A 6737-nucleotide genomic window follows, 5' to 3' on the forward strand; every position below is an offset into this window, starting at 1 on the left:
CTTGTTCTTATGCATTCTGTTTACTGACTAGTGTGCTTTCATTTCAGTCTGAATGGGGCCCTTTAGTATTTCTTATAGGGCAAGTCTGCTAGTGACAAATTCTCAGTTTTTGTTTATCTGGGTATGTCTTAATTCTCCTTCACTTTTGAAGAATAGATTTGCTAGATAGTAAGTTTAAGTTTGATAGGTTTTTTCTCTCAACACTTCAAATAAGTGCCTTCTTATCTCCGTGGTTTCCAAAATCAGCTAATTAAATCTAATTGGGCTTCCCTTGTATGTGATGAATAACTTCTCTATTTCTGCTTTCGAGAATCTGTTTGTCTTTTTTTAGATTGAGATATAATTGTCATATAATATTAGTTTCAGGTGTACAACATATGATACAATATCTGTATTTATTGTGAAATGATCACTACAGTAAATCTAGTCAACACCCATCACCACAGTTACAATTTTTTTGTGAGTGATGAGAACTTTAAAGATCTTCTCTCTTAGTAGCTTTCAAAAATACAATACAGTTTTATTAACTATATTCACCATACTGTACATTAAATCTCAAGACTTATTTATTTTATACCAAGTTTGTACCTTTTGACCACCTTCACTCATTTCATTCATCCCTCAACCCTTGCCTCTGGCAACCATCAATTTGTTCTTTGTATTGATGAGTTCTTTTTCTTTGTTTTACATTCTACATGTAAGTAAGATCATACAGTATTTGCCTTTCTCTCTCTGAGTTATTTTACTTAGCATAATGCCCTCAAGGTTCATCTATGTTGTTGCATATGGTAAGACTTCCCTCTTTTTTATGGTTGAATAATATTCTTTAGTATATACACTAGATCTTCTTTATCCCTTTACCATTGATGGAAACTGAGGTTGCTTCCATGTCTTGGTTATTGTAAATAATGCTGCAATGAACGTGGAAGTTCATATATCTCTTTGAATTAGTATTTTCTTTTCCCATGGATAAATACCCAAAAGTGGAATTGCTTGATCATATGGTAGTTTTATTCTTAAGTTTTGAGGAACCTCCAGACTATTTTCCTCCACATCCTTGTCAACACTTATTATTTCTTGTCTTTTTGATAATACCCATTTTAACAGATGTGAGATGATAGCTCACTGTGGTTTTGATTTGCATTTCCCTAATAATTAGTGATACTGAGTGCCTTTTCATGTACCTGTTGTCCATTTGCATATCTTCTTTGGAAAAATGTCTATTTAGTTCCACTGACCATTTTTTAATCAAATTGTATGTGTTTTTTTTGCTATTGAGTTGTACGAGTTCTTTATATATTTTGCATATTAACCCCTTATCAGATATATGATTTGCAAAATTTTCTCCCATTCCATAGGTTGCCTTTTCATTTTGTTGATGGTTTCCTATGTTGTGCAGAAACTTTTTAGTTTGATGTAGTCCCACTTGTTTATTGTTGCTTTTGTTGCCTTTGCTTTTGGTGTCAAACCCAAATCACGATGAGATGAACTTTGTCATTCAACTCTGCTCTAGCTCTTGATTGTCTCTCAAACCTTTGTGATCAACCAAGTAACCTACTCTATTTTTGGTGCTCCCAGTAGTAGAGTTTGTGCCAAGTCCAATCAGTGTCCTAGAGGGGAGGATCTGGGTCAGCACCTAGATTTAGGCTGATTGGAAGCTCAACTCTCAGGCAACCACTTTTTTTATTTTGCCGAGGAAGATTCACCATAAGCAAGCATCTGTTGCCAATCTTCCTCTTTTTGCTTGAGGAAGATTTTCCCTGAGCTAACATCTGTGCCAATCTTCCTCTATTTTGTATGTGGGTCACTGCCACAGCATGGCGACCGATGAGTGGTGTAGGTCTGTGCCCAGAAACTGAACCTGGGCCCTTGGTGCGGCGCACTCTGAACTTAACCACTAGGCCATGGGCAGGGCCCAGGCAACCACTTTTAATGTATGCAAATATGCCTTTTTCAGGAAAAGACTGAGAGTTGGGCATTTCTGTCTGCTCCCTCTGTGCTGAGCCCTGGAGTGATGGCCAGTTAACAACTCTTTCTTTGCTACTGTCTCATTAAACCTTTGAACACAAGCCCCATTGACCACCAGAGCCAGGCTATGAGTGTATCCTCTGGTCATCAGACATAAAAGCCAGAGTCCCAGATGTGTACACAAGCTCCTATCTTGGAGACACTGACAACCTGGGGTGGGGCAGAGGGAGAGAATAAATATGGCACCCACCAGCCTCCCTGGTCTCTGGAGAGGTTTGTAGTCCACCCCTAGATGTGTGTTTAATTAGAAGAGTGCCCCTCAGGTCACAGCTGTGAATATCAGCTAATAGACCTCTTTCACAGAAATACTGGCTTGCATTTCAATCTGCTGTCTCTGTGCTGTGCCCTGGGGTGGATACTGGTTTAAGAACCGTTTTTCCATTTTTAGCATTCCTGCAGGACCCATAAGTGTAAGGCCCACTAGCCACCAGAGCCAGGTAATCAAGAGGCATCCCCTGGGTGGCAGCTGTAAAAATCAGGGTGCCAGACAAGTGCATAAGCTACCCCCAGGAGATACCAGAGACCCAGAGTGAGGCAGAGGGAGAAGGCAAAGATGATGCCACCAAGCCTCCATCCCTGGAGAGGACCTTAGTAGCTCTCCAGATGTGTGCCAAACCTGAAGCCTGCCCCTCTGGCTGAAGTTCCAAGAATAAAAAATAGATGTCTTTCACAGAAAGACTGTGGTGTCTTTCAGTCCACTATCTCTGTGCCGTGCCCTGGGGTTGGTAGAAGGCCAAGAACTGTCTCCCCATTGTTACAGTCCAGTGAGAACCATGAATGCAATCCCTACTTGCTACCAGAGCCTGGTGATCAAGGAGTATACCCGGGGCAGCAGCTACAAAAACAGGTACCAGATGTAAAAATTGGGAACAGACACACATATAAGCTCCTCTCTGGGAGATACCAGAGCTCTGGAGCATGGTAGAGGGGACTGCAAAGATAACACCTGCCCTCTAAGCTGTCTGGAGAAGATTACAGTTGGAGCTTAAACGTGTGTCTAATTAGAAGCCTGCCCCTCAGGCTGCAGCTATAAAGATAAGCTAATAGGCTTCTTTCACAGAAAGACTGCAGGCCTCAGTCTATAGCTTCTCACTGTGCCCTGATGGTGGTAGCTTGTTAAGAGCTCTTTCTACATTTGTCATGGTCCTGTGGGACCCACAAGAGTGAGTCTCACTGGCCAGCAGAACCAGATGATCTAGAGATGTCCCCTGCATGGCAGCTGCAAAAATTGGGGTGCTGGATGAGTGTACAAGCTTCTTTCTGGGGAATACTGGCAACCTTGAGTGAGGCTGAGGGAGAGCACAAAGATGGCGCCTGCTGGCCTCTGTCTTTGAAGAGTGTTTCAGAAGCCTCTAGATGTGTGTTAAATTAGATACATGCTCCTCAGGCCAAGGCTTTAAGATAAGCAAATAAGCCTCTTTCATAGAAAGTCTGAGCACTTGGCTGTCTCTGTGCTGGGCTCTGGTGAGATGTGTGTCCTCACACACAAGCCCTTTAAGAACTGTTTCTCACTTCACTATGGCCTTGGATGCAAGCCCTGTTGGTTCAAAATGTAGATATTTTAGGGCTTGTTTGTCAGGTGAAAGTCTTAAAAGTTAGGGTGCCAGCTGTGGGGTTCAAACCCTTCACTCCTCAGGGAGAAGTTAGGGGTTGTGGGTTCCCTCCTGATCATGGGTTGCCATGCCAAGGGTGGGGTTTATGTGAGATTGTGACTCTGCCTCTCCTACCCACTTCTATGTGGATTTTTTCTCCTTCCCTCAACATGTAGGAGCCATTAAGCTAGTTTTTGATTTTTTTCAGAGGAAATTGTTTCATAAGTAGATGTAGATTGGGTGTGTCCATGGGAGGATGTGAATTCAGGGTCCTCCTACATCTATCTTGAACCAGACCTGTCTTTATCTTTTGATAATCTGCTTCTGATATGCCTAGCTGTGGATCTCTCTGAGTTCATTGAGTTTCTTGACTGCAGTTTAGAGGGTTTTTAAAAAAGAAAATTTGGGAAGATTACTGCTAACATTTCTTCATTTTTTCTGTTCCTTTCTTCTTCTCCTCTATTTCTAGAAATCCATTAGGTATTTGATGTTATGCTTGATGATGTCCAATACATCTCTGAGTGTCTTTTCATTGTTCTTTATTTTTTTCTTTCTATTCCTCAGAGTGGATAATCTAAATTTAGGTCTTAAAGTTCACTGATTATTTTTCTGTCAGCTCATATCTGCTATTGAGCTCTTCCGATGAATTTTTCAGTTCAGTTGTCATATTCTTCAACTCCAGAATTTCTATATGGTCCTTTCTTACAATTTCTTTATTGATATTCCCTATTTGATACATTGGTCTTATACTTTGGTTCTTCATACATGATTTCCTTTAGTTCTTTGAATGTATTTAAAACAACTGATTTAAAGTCTTTGTCAAGTAAGTCGAATGATTGTGCCTTTCTAGGGATACTGTTTTTTTTCCCCTTGTGAATGTATCATATGTTCTTGTTTCTTTGCATATCTTATTTTTTGGTTGAAAGCTGGTCATTTAAAACAGCATAATGTGGCAACTCTGAAAATCAGACTTTTTCCCTTTCCAGGGCTGCTTGTTGTTGCTAATTGTTGTAATTTTTGTTGTTTTTTAGCTGCATTTCTGAATTAATTCTGCTCATTTGCATTCTTTGTTGTGTGTGGCTACTAATATTTCTGCTCATTTAGCCTAATAGTCAGCTAATATTGTTCAGGGATTTCCTTAAATGCCTGGGCCCAATAAATCTCCCAGTGTTTGCTGAGGGAAAGTCTCTGTGTGCATCTTGGTCTCATCTTCCATACTCAGCCAGGCATTTGACAACTGTACCTTTACACTTCAATTCCTCCTTGCAAAGAGCCCCAGTGTTAAGTATAGATAAAGTTGAAGGCCTTCTCAGGCCTTTTTAGATGTGCCCACAGCCATATGCATGTGCTTAGACTTCTAAATTCCAGGACTGTGTCAAAGCTTTTCAATGCTTCTGTGGCTATTTCATACCCCAGGTTTCTCTTATAAAGTTTTAATTAATCTATTTTCATCAACTGCTATCCACTATCTCAGGCAGCCCTAAAGTTAAACAATTGCCTGTAATTGCTTTTGTCAAATTCTGCTGGGTAGGGGCTGGCCCTGTGACTGAGTGGTTAAGTTTGTGTGCTCTGCTTTGGTGGCCCAGGGTTCACTGGTTCGGATCCTGAGTGCAGACCTAGCATCGCTCATCAAGCTATGTTGTGGCAGAATCCCACATAGAAGAACTTGAAGGACTTTCAACTTGGATATACAACTGTGTACTGGGGCTTTGGGGAGAAGAATAAAACCAGGAAGACGGCAACAGATGTTGGCTCAGGGCCAATCTTCCTCACACACACACACACACACACACACACACAAAAACAACAACAAAAAACCCCCTTACATTTAGGATTAAAAAAAAATTCTACTGGGTAAAGGGCTATTCACAGTGGGAGAGCTCCAAGTTAAGTCAAATACAGACTCTGTAGGAAGTGGCGTCTTCAGGGATACTCCCAGACCTGTCAAATCATAACAATTTACTGGGAATGGGGCTCTGAAAGGGCTTTCTCTGGAGGCTGCAAAGCTGCTGGTGTTCACCAAGAATACAGGCATTTATTTTTCAAGCATAAAGTGCTGCTGGAGAACAGAGAAGTGACTAAGGAAAGTTAAAACACCACCATCTCCCCATTCTTATTGAGCTTAAGCCATACTACAAGCCATTAGTTAATTCCTACTGTTCTGAAAAAGTTCTCTAAAAAGTAGGCCAGTTTTCTCACTGTCTTTGTGAAGGAGAGAAGTTTTGAAGGTCCTTACGTGGAATTTTTCTACTCTTCACATTTTAACATACATTGTAAATTATTGTTTTCTAATTATGGCTAAAGTTGTTCAGTGTTTACATACTTCTCCCTGAATGACCCCTTGAAACCAAACATTATTGTGTTATTACTTTCTAAAGTTTTAGTTCTATATATTTTAAATAAAAATATTAATTAAAACTTTTCTTATCAGCAAATAGTTGGATTATAGAGAAGCAGGAAAGAAGAAGAAAAGGATAGTGATGACCAGTGTGCTCCTGCTGCTCTATCCCCGTCTCCAGTTCAGCTCTGGGGCTGCCCTGCTGCTCCACTGCCAATCTCTCATGGCTGGGCAGGTGGCTCTTCTCTTTCACCCAGGCAAGGTGGTCAGGGAAAAGAGCATAATTCAGACCCTGTCCTCCAAACTCTCCTTTACCTAAACACCTAGCCCTCCTCCTGGGGATACAGGTTCCCCTCACATCATAAAGTGGCCAATCTCTCTCCTGCCAGGGTCTTTCACAGTGGTGACTTGAATTTCTCAGAATCTACACTCTCCTTTTCCTCTAGGGCACGTCCACGGCTGGGATGATGTTGTCAGCTTGTGAGCACACTGCCATTTATTTAAAATATGACCTTGGACAAGTTATTTAATCTCTTTGGACTTTCAGGATGCTCCTTCATAGTGCGTGTAATGCTTAGATAATATGGTGTTTTGAGGATTTAATTAAACATATTTTGTGGATTAGTTGAAAGAACACATGGAAAGCCTCTGGCATAGAGTAGATATTCAATAAATGCATTCTTCACATGACCCTCTCTCAACTGGGTGTCCTGCCCTTTGGAATTCAAATAAAATAGACATGACGTCCACAGACTCACTTGGAGGTCTGGAGAATTCCC

The sequence above is a fragment of the Equus quagga genome, chromosome 13 (assembly GCF_021613505.1).
Source record: "Equus quagga isolate Etosha38 chromosome 13, UCLA_HA_Equagga_1.0, whole genome shotgun sequence".
Classification (NCBI taxonomy): domain Eukaryota; kingdom Metazoa; phylum Chordata; class Mammalia; order Perissodactyla; family Equidae; genus Equus; species Equus quagga.